Source organism: Terrapene carolina, unplaced genomic scaffold (assembly GCF_002925995.2).
Source record: "Terrapene carolina triunguis isolate 2854851 unplaced genomic scaffold, T_m_triunguis-2.0 Scaffold66, whole genome shotgun sequence".
Classification (NCBI taxonomy): domain Eukaryota; kingdom Metazoa; phylum Chordata; order Testudines; family Emydidae; genus Terrapene; species Terrapene triunguis.
In genome coordinates this window covers 15492580-15505759 of record NW_020664417.1, presented here as the reverse complement: position 1 = coordinate 15505759, position 13180 = coordinate 15492580, and the positions used below count along the sequence as shown (strand labels likewise).

Here is a 13180-nt window from a genome sequence, read left to right as displayed (position 1 = left end):
AAGAAGTGGGTTGTAGCCCACGAAAGCTTATGCTCTAATAAATTTGTTAGTCTCTAAGGTGCCACAAGTACTCCTGTTCTTTTTGCGGATACAGACTAACACGGCTGCTACTCTGAAACCTGTAAGAAAAGTATTCTCCTTCAGCTTCTTTTGTGTCATATGAGCAAAATAGTTAAATTAGTTCTGATTTGCATTAAATATTTGGGTTAAATATTTGTGTGCCTATAGATCTTTGTTCAGACTGAACATTTTGTTTGAGCTTTATAGCTCAGACATTCAGTTTTTAATGTTTTCAACCTTCCCAGTATGTGTCTGTTACTTTCATGGAACAATATTGGAGCCCTCCAGTGGCCAAACTAATCTTTCCAAGGGATGGAGTTCAAATTCTGTGGTGGTTGTATTTTTATTAACATTCTATTAATTTTTCCCCTTTAATAAGATAAGATTAATTTTTACCATTTTTTTCTTAACTTTTACTCTAAGGGGAAAAAAGGATGTCTGATTCACAACTTCCCACATGTAAGATAAGCATTTGGTGTCCTATAAACTACTACTCCATTAAATTATACCTGGGTTTTAAAAAACTTCAGAATTAGATCACATCAAAAACGTTTTAACAATTTCCACAAAAAAAAAACCCTGAGAAAAATGATTTTTCATGTATTAGAAAATTATTCTTAAAAAGTTTTGGTTTGGGAAATTTTCATCTTTTCAGGGGAAAGGTGGAAGAAAGGGAAAAACCAAAAAAAAAACAAAAGAAATCAACATCAGAACATTTTTAATTTGGGGGGTATTTAAAAAAAAACAGAACAAAGAAAATTTTGAAATCTATTTTTGACAAAAGTGTTTGGTTTTCAAAAAGGGACATTTTTCAATATTTTTTTCCATTTTATAATTTTAGCCCGTGCTATGCAGAATCGTGCAGGAATGGTCCCAAACACTGCATCTTACAGTAGTGACACAGCCGTGCATGGGACCTTTCCTGTAGAATACTATAGCATTTTTATAAAGGTGTTCTGAAAGGCCAGGGCAGCAGAGCCTACAGCTCCAGGGCATAACCCAGGTGGTTCTTTAATTAATCTGACCCTGTGTACATCAGCCAACAGCAGCTCTAGAAAGACAATATGTATATGTCCAGTCCTTGTGCACCCAGAGAGTTGTTTTTCATTTTTGTTCATTATTTTTGGTAAGATTCTTTTTTTTAATTGGGGGGGAGGGGGAGAGAAATGAAAATAAGTAAAGTCAGGAAATTTTGAGTTTCTGCGGGAAATTCTGTCCTTAGCTTGTACCAGGCATAAGGGCAAATTCAAGACCCTACGTTGTGGCCATGGACTTTTTGGCTGAAGGTGACTGGATTTAGAGTTTGTCAGGTTAATCATCCAGGAAGGGCTTGCTGTTCAGCAGAGCAAGGAACTCTTCCCTTCCCCACCCTCGGCTGAGTATCTGGCCTCCCCAGCATCACTAATCCCTGCTAGCCTAGGGACCAAGAAACCACAGGACTGTGAATCAAACCTGCATCTTCCACCTTGCATTGTAAAATGCAAGTCTTGGGCTTTTTGGGACTGCTATGTCAGCCCTTAATTTTATTTTGAAGTACCCCGATAGTCAGGATTTTTTTTTTAATGTGACAGTTTGAGAAGGTCCAGAAAAAGGAAGGAAAAAGACATCTTCTAAACAGCATGAGGAAAAATCCCAACATGATGTCGTCCATGTAATTTCTTTTTAAGAGGAACTTTCATATAGCAGGAAACTTTCTCACACAGCAGATTTATACATAATACCAGATGTTTTTCATATGATTTTCCCTCATTTACCTAACCATTTGCTAATTAGCAACGCTGATTATTATTTATCTAGCATCCAGTGAATGCAAAACACTTTATAGACAAAAAGGACATGCAGTCCCCGCCCCAAAGTGTTTCTAATCTAAATAATCCAACAGGAATTTACAATATAGGTCATTAAACAAGGACTTGGTACCTCATAATCTGTCTTCCCTTGTTTGGCCCTGCAGGAAAATAAGAATCATTTCCAGCGCAACTAACTGAGTGTGTTGTTATAATTGCAGGCTAAACCATGAAGACCTTGCATACTTTTTTCTCAGCCTTTATTAAGGCAAAACTCTCAATGACGAACTCAGTGAAAATGCAGCCTGGGGAAGGACCTCAACAGAGTTTGGCCCCCACGTGATTGACCAACTTCAGTGCTGTGAAAAAGGAAACCCTTATCAAATAGAAATGTCCCCTGCTTGAACACATGGATTGGCCCCTATAGCAATGAAGGAAAGCCGCTAGAGTTGTCCATCCCTGGGAGATTGTCAATCCCTTCTACAGTCTTCTCCATCTTTCTCTGTCTCCACGAGGTGACTCATGGCACATTCAAGAGCTCCTGGGATCTTTGTCTTTTTTACAAATTATTTCTCTCTCCCTAATGGGAGCAAAGAGGGCAGAGAAATATGGTACTGTGCTCCTATGGATTGGGGACAGGAGTGGGAGTCTTGGGTTTGAATCTTGGCTCTGCCATTTATTTCATGTGCCCTTGGGCAAGGCACTTAACCCCTCTGCACTTCAGTTCTCCTGCTCTCACACATACACTCTGTTTTCCCCCCAAGATCAAGTCCCACATAATTGTGGTTCTATCCCTGGAGCATTTTGTTTACAGACCAACAAATTAAAAGCAGTTCAGTGCTAGCTGGAGCATTGGTAATACTGCAAAAGGAAAAGGTGGGAATGACAGTGTTTTAAGGAAGAAAATAAGATTGTTGGAAGCACATTCTGTGAATGCACAGCTGGTTTGTGGTGCATTTCCAGAGTCTTAAAAGCAAACTATGGTATCTTGTGCTTCATGCCTTTAAGGGGGTTCGTAAAGAACTGTGGAGCTCTCAGTGACTCAGCCTTAGATCTCGTTTACCTAGAGCATCTAACAATAGAAAATGCTCTTTTGTTCTTCGGTGTGTTTATTCAACATTGTTAAAAGGCAACGAGCTCTCAGTAGTGCATGGGACTTGAAAGCTAAATTTAATTTCAAGTAGCCACTAACATATGCTTAGTACACATGGATCTCTGAGATGAAAGCCCATGTGACTATAACAGGCAGCAGCCATGCATGCTTGCATGTGTGGAAAATACATAGGGGTTTCTCCATCACTAACAGGTAAATGTTAAAAAAATAGTCTGAGCATGCTGTGCACTTACAGGGCAAAGGACAGGAGACATTTTACAATTTAATTGTTCTATTTGAGAGTGTTTTGTTTCCAAGGTGTGTGGGTTCTTGGGGTGCCCAGAACTGTGAGCCATCTTGTTACCCTCCCTCCCCCACTTCCAGCAATAGGGAGTCTTGTATATGCTTAACTGGGGGTCAGCTCCTAACACCACCAGCCTACTAGCCATCCAATCAGTTCCTCTAGGCTGACTGCCGTGACCAGGAATGAGTGTGGAGGAAAGAAAAAAGAGATCTAGATGCATTGTGAACATTTCCAAGTGCCTTTTTTCATTTTTTGGAATTTCAAGTTTGATTTTTTTAATAATTATTTTTGTTGTTATAAGTAGTGACCAAAATGAGGGTTTTTTTAAAATGCAAGTTGTCGTGTAGTTTAAGCTGCATTCAGTGGCATGGGCCATTCAGATCTTTGTCCTTTCTTTTCTTCCCCTAAAACACACTGCTTTGTGCCATAATGAAAATCAGGGCTTTGAAAACTGTTGGTACTCCATTAGAGTGCAACAAAACATTTTTTTTCTTTTTGCTTATTCTGGACTCAAATTATGGTTTCTCATTGATGTCATACTGCATACCACCAATGAAACACAGGGGCTCGAACATATATTAGTGTTTGACTTTGATTGTCCAAACACTTCTTTTTTTCAACTTCTCCTTTTTTTGATTTTGCTGAACAGATTCTTGTTAAGAGGATGATCTTGCACTTATCCCAGGGGCTGAATTGTTATGGGGGAGAAAGGGGGGGCAGTGTGAATGGTCATGCCTCACTCTATAAAATTCCAGAGTAGCTGGCTGGTTCTACTAAAACTAGGAGCCACAAAAATAAGTAACCATTTAAGTGATCATCATTAGGTTTCAGAGTTAGCACTCCCACTTGTTGAATGGGAGCAGTTTACACCATTCTTAGCACTATTTTTTCTGGTTGTCTGAAGATTCATACAGTGCTGAATTGGTTTACACTTGAAAGGTTTTTTTCAAAACCATATGGGCTGGAAACTTAATATTTTTAAATGAAACCGTATAGTTTGCAGGAACTGATGGTGTGACCAGAGAAGTGCTGGCATGGGGTGCCTCTTGTGCCAACTGAAACCAGCTTCAGCTGCGCTCTTCTCTCTCTTTCCCATCGGTGAATTTTAACAGAGTATGTTATTAATGATTGTATTATTCATTTAGATTGCACCATAGATGTGCATTGGAATTAACATACGTATAAGAAGATCAATTGTCTGCCCAGAGGAGCTACAATCTGAAATCCTGCCTTGTTTTATGCAGATGCACAAGGAGCCTCTTCTCACACCCAACACACTGATGCAGCAGCAAGGCTGGATTGTAGCCTGTTGCTCTCTACAGCGGTAGGGAGGGAGCATGTTCTGTTTCAGGCTTGAGAAGGGGTGGGCAGTGGTCGCTCTCTTGCCCCTACTGCAAATTCTGCCTTGGGAAGCAGTTGCTGTGGGGAGAACATGCTGCTCCTTCCCTCCAGCACCCTCTGAGCCATCCTGCACCACGATAGCAGGATGGCTCTTGCTCCCTTCACTAGGTCATTATATTTTTGCTTATCCTCTAATGAGTTAGGGCAAAGTTGCACCCAGCGGGCTGTTTCTGATCTCATATACACAGAAGGAGTAACTCTGCTGAAGACTGTGAAATTCCCTAGTGTAAATCTAATATGGGAAAGAAATCATAACCTCTGAGTATATCTAGTACTGTTTTGCTTAGCTCTTTTCTTATTGGTGATAAGCATTTAGGTAAATGGGGGCCTCTTTGTTGAATTTGTGCTCCAACTAACAGGAGGTTCTTCAGGAGATAAATTTTAGTAATCCTGCATGTCTTCTTTTTATCTCTAGTTTATTTGCTGTTCAAATACAAAACAGACTAGGGTACCTTTTCAAAGGCTAAAGGTTTAGCTGCACAACTCCCATACAAGTCAATAGAGGTTTCATGGCTAAATCCTCATTCCATGCTTTGACAGTGTGACTCCTGCTGTCTCTAAGGCCAGTTGTAGGAAGAGGGTAACTCAGCTGTTTTCTGTGTGACAAGAATAGCCACTGCTGTCTAAATGGTTTAACCCTCATGCACTCAGTACCTTGATTAAGACTTCTGCACAATCTGAAATGTACAGTTGCAGCAGCCGTAGCTAGGTTGCTGCTTTACTAGTACACACCTCTACCCCAATATAACGTGACCCGATATAACACGAATTCGGATATAACGCGGTAAAGCAGTGCTCCGGGGGGGGGCAGGGGTGTGTGCTCCGGCAGATCAAAGCAAGTTCGATATAACGCGGTTTCACCTATAACGCGGTAAGATTTTTTGGCTCACAAGGACAGCGTTATATCGGGGTAGAGGTGTATTTAGCTATTTGGGCTAAGAATAAAACTGAATGTACTTAAAGAGAAAGAAAGCATTGTAGACTCAGACAGAAAGTGGTGAAGGCTATTTGACAATTATAAAAAATTTTATCCATTAAATAATGAGTGTTCTGAGGACCAACTGGACATGCAGCTAATTTAGGACTAAGAAAATTGATTGCACTTCTGTTGCCCATTTTTGCTCAGCATATGCCCAAGGGACACTGCATTCTGAGTCTCCTCAGAAACGTATCTTTTAGTGTATTTATATTTATATTTGCTTTGTATCTGCATGTTAAATAAAGAGGGAGATAAATAGAAATATATAATGAAAATGTTTGCAGGAAAAATCAAGGTTGTTATGTAAGATGTATGCACCTGTATTTCAGCACTGGCCATGAAATTGTTAGGCATGTTATATACACAAACAATTTGAGCATCATATTTGGTGTATTTTTCATACTTACTCCTCCTGCCTATCTGTCTGTGTAGCTCACTAACGGTGCACTCTTTACTGTGCTGATATGTAAAAGATAGGTACATTCTGTGGTGAAAAAGAATATGAAGAATATTGTTAAAACTGAATGTTTGTCCGTTTATTGTAATAAAATTAACATTTACATAAAAGTTGCTGGAGTGGCAGCCCTGGGTGCTGATGACCTTCATTTATTATCTACAGCATGGGCAGTGGTAGAACAAACTTCTCTACGCTGCCCTTCCAATGTATCTCAACTCTAAACTGGTGGAGCCAGGGGCTAGAGATGAGTAGACTAATTGACAGTACTCCCTCCTTTTCTTCTTCCACACCCACAGAAACCCCGTCTCCATCCTCTTTTCTGATCTTCCCTCTTCCTAATAAGACACCTTACACCTTGCCCTTGCCAGTTATCACGGACTAGAATCCTTGCCTCATCCAAGTCCCCTGATAGTCACATTGTTTGCCTGGTTTACCTCTGCAGGAGTCTTTACTGCCCTGTACTGCTGCACGACTTGGATCAACACACAGGTGTGACATCTAGTCACCGGAAGCAAAGTTTCTGTAAGAACCCACAAAGCTCAATGGGGTAGTGTCTAGGTGGACCACTGGAGATGTTACTGACTTAAATCCACTTTGTGGAATCTGTTTTATTGTAAATATTAAGTCTCTCTTCTTTTCGCAAGACCCAAGATGGAAGAGCATGATGTGCTTTCTGTGTGCAACTGCAATCCAAAATCATTTGGATACAGCAGGATTCGAGTGGTGATCTCTCAGCCTTGGGAGCATTGCCTTCAATAGGCTGTAGAAAGAAAAATATAAATAGTTGGGGAGGGGTTGGAGGTCATAAATATCTTAATTAGTTAGAAGTGGTCTTATGTAACGCACTTCTGCTTTGCTCAGCCATTTTTCTGTTAAGAGTTCAGCCTTAATTTGTGGAAGGCTATCTCATTCCTTCCACATTCCCCACCATTGCACCTGCAGCCATGGCTGGTAAAAAGCGTACACACAGACAGACAGACACACACACACACACACACACCCCCCCCGAATCTGAGATACTGCAGTTATGTCGTATTCTGTATTCCACACAGAGCAATACTGCTCTTTCTCAAACACCAGCATGTTGTAACTGTTGGCTTTCTTTAATAGCTATAGTATCACTGCATGTGTAGTAGAGGGAATGTGGAAGGAACGAGAAGTCCAGTCACAAGCTAAAGCTGAACTCATAACACACAAATGGTCAAATAAAACAAAAGAGAAGAATACTTATGCCATATTGATCATCAAAGGACACAATGAGGACTATTACACCTTTGCCCGGGAGTCAGTCATATCAAATAAAATTACTCAGTGTCACTCCAGGGCAAGGGACCTTTACCAGCTGTGATGTTTTAATGAGCTATCCATAGCATCTGGGTGTAGCAATGGAAGCTATAGACTCAGAACTCACTCTTGAGACAGAGATACAGAGTGGGGGTGAATCAGGCTCATGTTTGGGCACAGCTGCTGGTGATCTCACGGGAAAGTCATGTTCACCTCACCCCAGCTAAGGGAGCATGCTGCAATTGGAGAGATGGTGAGAGAGGAAAGGTGGGGCAAGTGCAGAAAAACCTGGAAAGAGAGCTGGTGGGACACCCAAACACATGAGAGGGGAAGTAGGACTCCCTTTGCAGGGAAGGTCCTACTTTAGTCATTGCTTCAGACTTGAGCTCATTTGAGTACAGATGGATGACAGCTCAGCTCATCTGAAATGGGAAGGGTGAATGGAAAAGATCAATTTTTATTTTTGTTTTTTTAAAGCTTGAATCATGAGAGTGCTATGAAGGGAATATTAAGCTGTGTTGTGTTTAGGTGCACCTCTTCTACCAGGGAGCTTTATTTTTGGGTTTGTGTGTTTGTTTATTTTTCCCTGAGAACAAAGGACAGCTACAATACAGAGCCTCATCCTCCTGCATCCAGCAGAACTTCAGGATATGCACACAGTAGTTGCCGTAGTTGTCATTCATGCCATGTAACATAGGGATTGAAATGGCCAGAGCTGGGTTAACAACAGAAAAAGTCAGTGGCAACATGACCATTATGTAGCTGGTAGATGAAAACATCTGTAATAGCAACTGGAGCCGTCTTGTCTATGGCCTCACTGATCATCTGACCGTCAAGCATAAGGGGAACTGTGTTAAACACTATGAAGTGTGTTTGACTTTTACAGCCAGATAGGAAACAGAAAGAGAATTTAGTCTCTGAGCTTTTTTTGAAAGAGCAATAAAAGGACTAAACAGCAGCAGTCCTGGTCACTCCCCATACATAATTGAAATAGCTGCCCACTGAAGTCAGAGTGAGATTGGGGGGATGGGGCTGTATAAGTGGCTCTGACTGTTGCTATAACAACAGCACCTTGGTCTAATTTCTTTTGAAAAATGAATTGCTGCTGGTGGGATGAAGCAGAGCAGCTTCTCCCAGCAGATGAAAGCTCTGCCGACAGCCTCAAGTGGTCTGTTGTTTGTGTTTTGGATACATTGTGCTGTGCCCGCTGCAGCCCTGTTGAAAATTTCAAGACTGGTTAGATTAGGCTGTTAGAGTGTGTGCATGCATTTGTGCGCGCACACTCACACCCTTTAGATTCGCTTCAGAAAACAACCCACTAAAGTTTGACCTTTTTCTGTTCCACAAACAAAGTTCCTCTAATGACATATAAATAATACTGAGTCCTGCTTAACCAAGCCTTCTGCTTTTCTGCTTTGTGGTAGAAACCTGCTGTGAAATGGAGTCCCATCAGTGAGGTATTGTTAATAAGAATAATGTCCTACCAGCATGCAGAGGTTTTTATTTTATTTTATGCATCAAGAATTTTTTGCTCTTAGAGAGGAACCTCCAAGCTGCCTGCAAATAACCGCTTTATGCAAACTGCAGATTGCATGTACAAGCAACATATTGTTTCTTTGAGGGAGATGGAAGGCGTTTTATAATAGAATATCTTATTATTCAGGCTTTGTTTTCAGAGGGGGAAGAGGACATACTGAGATTTTATACAAAAGCAGGGTGGACTCTTGATGCAGTAAGCTGTTTGCCACTCTATGGCCAATGCAAGACTTCTCAGCCATTCACCATTCCTCAGTCAGGACATGAAAATGAACATTTGTACTAAAATGGTCTAATAAGAATATTTTAGTTTTATACCAGAAGAGAAGAGAGATTTCCTCTCCAGCCTAGCCGAGGCAGTCTCAGCTTTCTCTTTTACCCTCTCCAAAGTTTATGACCAGCACATTCTCTTCAAGTGCATCGTTCATATGGTTTTTCTGTCTAGTGTAACTGTTATTAAGGTGATTTCAAAGTGCAATTAAAGGAAACCACACAAGTCTTTATTTTTTTGTCGTTTGATTGTGCAATTTTTGTATATCCCCAAATCCTGAAATTGCATTAGGAAAATCAAACAATTTTAGATGCAAACTTAGAATAGGGTCCACTTGTTTTCATGTGCAACAGTACATGCTTTCTGCACGTTAGACATGTGGGGGAAAATGGTTTCCTTGTGGCTCTTTGTTGCAATAAAAAATAAATGTAGTCATTAATATTCATATACTGGTCCTGCTCTTACTCCCGCTGAAGTCAGTAAGTGTTTGTATATGTGTATAGTCAGACAGCCAAGTTTTAGAACATCAGGAAATCTTTAAGAGTTGGTATTGGCAGGAATGGGTTCGATTTGTTGCTGGTCATTTGGCACTAATTTGTGTTAGTTTTCATAAACATGTCCATATAATACATGATGGGTTCAGTATAAATCATTTAATGATATAGTGAAGCCTGCAAATAGATTTCCTTATTAGCAAACTCATGTTTTAAGTGACCACCTTCAGTCTTTCTAAATGGACTGAGTACAATTCAGCACCACATGTCCACGTCTATTAAGCCACATATTTATTGTTACCTTGAGTGACTATTTGACAAGTTAATCTGGGGGGAACCCCCCGCCCCCAAACCCTGAGTATAATAACCCCATTCTTAATGCAGGTGTTTGTTATGAGATTATTCTTGGGGAACAAAGGGCCCAGCTCTTCAACAGAAATAAGTATGATGGGGAACCTGGTGAGAACATGGTTGTCTCTTTGCATTGTTAAAAACATACGTCAATCTTGCAAATGTACATGGGACCCAACTGTGTTTTAATCCTGCCCCTGAATCACATTGGCCCAGGGTGTTGTATGCTGCTGGGACATGGCTGAAACACAGCTGGATTCTGTCTACTCCACAGGACCAAACTATATAGTAAACTCACTCCAAGGACCATCAGTACAGTAAGCAGGTCTTCCAACAAGGTTGTTCATACACTGTAGATGGACTGCATACACTTAGCATGCAGTCATTCAGTGCTAAGGGCCATGGAGAAGTTTCTTGGGGGTCTTTGAGCACAGTAACTTCCAGCTCTTTGAAATGCTTACTACTCCAGTGTCCTCTATTGCTCTTTTATCGGCACAGTATATTAGGATCACTTGTTTGTTGGGATTTTGGCGCGGGAGGGGCTGGTAAAGCGGAGACGGAGAGGTACTTGTTAACTGAATGTTTAATAGCTGAAATGAAGATGTGTAGAAACTGAGTACAGAGGGTGATGTGTGAATGGGCTGATAATATCAGATACTCTAGCAGCTTCTAGTATTTATTTTAAGTTACTCTATCAGCTGTTTTACTGAAGACCAGCTCTTGGAGCCAAAAGAGATTATGACCTTTCTTTTCAAGTTCAGAAGGAGGTAAACTTGGAAATGACTGTTTTTGTACTTGAGAAGAGGGAGTATTACCACATCCATATTATCCTTTGTTGGTTGTGCGGTCTGAACTAAGGATCTATAAAGATCAGTCAAACAAACTCAATGGCGGTAACACACTGCCACACGCTAGTGACATTGGTTCAAGAGCAGCCTGGGGACTCTCTCTCTTTGCCTGGAGCTCTGATGTCACATGGTGGTGATCAGCTAGCTTTAAACTTTAAAGGTTATTCTGTTATAAAGCCACCTTATGGGACCTGATTTTCCGTTGGCACTAGTTTTGGAGGAGGGTGCTTGCTCACAGGGAGCTGCAGTGAGACTGTTGGGGAGGAGTCAAGCCATAGGAATGGTGACCCCAGAAATAAGAAGTTAAGGAACCTCAGAACACACTCCAGACCATTCTTCCGGCTCGGGATAGCTACACCAAAAGTAACCCAGACATATGCAAAAAGAAAAATACCAGAGTGATTGACTCTAATCTAATCCATGCTGCGGAACTCCCCCCGATGAGCTTAGAGTTGGTTTTTGGCTGATGTTTTATCTTGTTTATTTATAAAGAGGTTTGTCTGTTTAGCCAGTTAGAAACGTTAGCACTGCTGACAGATTACAGTGGATGATTGTGTAAACTGCTTGTTGTATTAAATGTTCCCTTATTATGTCACCCATGCTTCCTGGTAAAATGTGTTGTAAAAAGGCATAGGTCGTGGACTATGGTATTTATACTAATGTTCTTTCTTCTTGGGTAACAGGCAACAAACTCCCATGTCTATATGCCAACAAAACCTTACTTAGGGGAGAGAGCCCCTATGTTAATTAGCAACATATTCATCACTTTCCCACTCTGTGCCTCTAAAAATCTCTCATACTCTAATCCATTTCAGTGGAGTCAGGAGCTGGGACTGGGGAGAAGAAGCTGATGGTTTGCTTAGGGACTCATAGACTTTCCTTTTCATGTTATAAAGGTAATATTAATTCCTGTGTAGAGGACCAGCACAAGGTCTGGGCACTGCTAAAGTCCCATTTACACACTATGTGGGGCTCTTAACTGGAATTGTGTGATGCGTAGGCCTTGTCCTGAGAATATCACTCCCAGTAAATAAATGGTTCTGAAGAGTGTACACAGACTGGAGAGGGAGAGAGAGTCAGGATCCCCCTATAAAGGGAGAAGAGACAGTGGCATGTTGCTTACCTGTTCCACAGCCAGGATGAATTTTTGGGGAGGGAAGGAGAGTGGAATTCCCAGTTTCCCATTCCAAATAACCAGAGGGATATGAGACGAAATGAATGCAGTACTTCTCCTCTGAGCAGCCAGGAAGGACAAGGGAAGAGGGAGTGTGGAGAGCCCCCCTCTCCCCACCCCTGGAATTCTTTGATATGCTGAGGTGATCAAACTTTCCTTCAAGCACCATGGGAACTGGTCTGGAGGACTTGGGGATGGGAAGTCACTGGGAGTAAAAAATTGTCTGAATTTGGAATTGTGGGAAGAAAAAAGTTGAGAACCTCTAATATGAGGAAGGGCTGGGAGATGAATGTCTATGATCTTTGTAAAAATAAAATACTTAAATTGATAAAGTCTTCAGTATTTTGTTCTCCATTGTTTTACTATCAAGGATGCAAATGTGTCCTGAACAGGTTCTCTGGAATTGTGACCTCTTCACTTCCTCCACTCCCTGTTCTTTTTGCTTTAGCCAAAGAGGGCTGCTTTTTTAGCCTGGCACTTAAACAATAGATGTAGCATTTGGTGTAGCATGGGGTAGAATTGTAGCTAGTTGCATTGATGGAATATAAATGTATCAATCTGAGTTAAAATACTTGTTAACGAGTTAGTTTTTCACGTAAAAGGCTAATTTGGCTGCTTTTGTGGACTTGTTTTGTTAAGTGAATATTGCTATTCTATTGTTTTAATTTGTTCTTTATTACTTATATTATGGTTGCACCTAGTATAGGTGCTATACAAACTTTTTTTAATATAATTTTGTTTATCTCTGAGTATCTGAATCAGTTCAATGTCATATAAAGTGCTAACAATCTTTCTTTTATTAAAGTTTATATATTTTTTACTATTTAAGACCAACTTCCAATATATCTCTGTCTAGTATATTAGAGCAGAGTGCTGATTAGATAAAACTTTTTAAATGAGTCATTTGTCTAAAAACATAAAAGAAAACAGCTCTTGTTTGGAACGGCAGTATTTATACTGTAAATAATTTTCTAGAAACAAAGATTTTCAGAAATGATTAGTGATTTTTTTTTTTTTACTCAATTTTTGGGTGCCCAACTTGAGACTAGCTTACAGGAGCCTGATTTTCAGAGGGCAAATGCTTAGCTCTTTTTGAAAATTATGCTATTTTAAAGTGTCTCGCTTACTTTGGGCACCCGAA

At 40.5% G+C, this 13180-nt stretch overlaps 1 protein-coding gene across 2 annotated transcripts in view; it reads left to right on the top strand.

Moving 5' to 3' along the window:
• The window catches only part of MAML3 (mastermind like transcriptional coactivator 3), a 356473-nt gene that overhangs the window by 203168 nt on the left and 140125 nt on the right, over positions 1–13180 (top strand). The window lies entirely within an intron of this gene.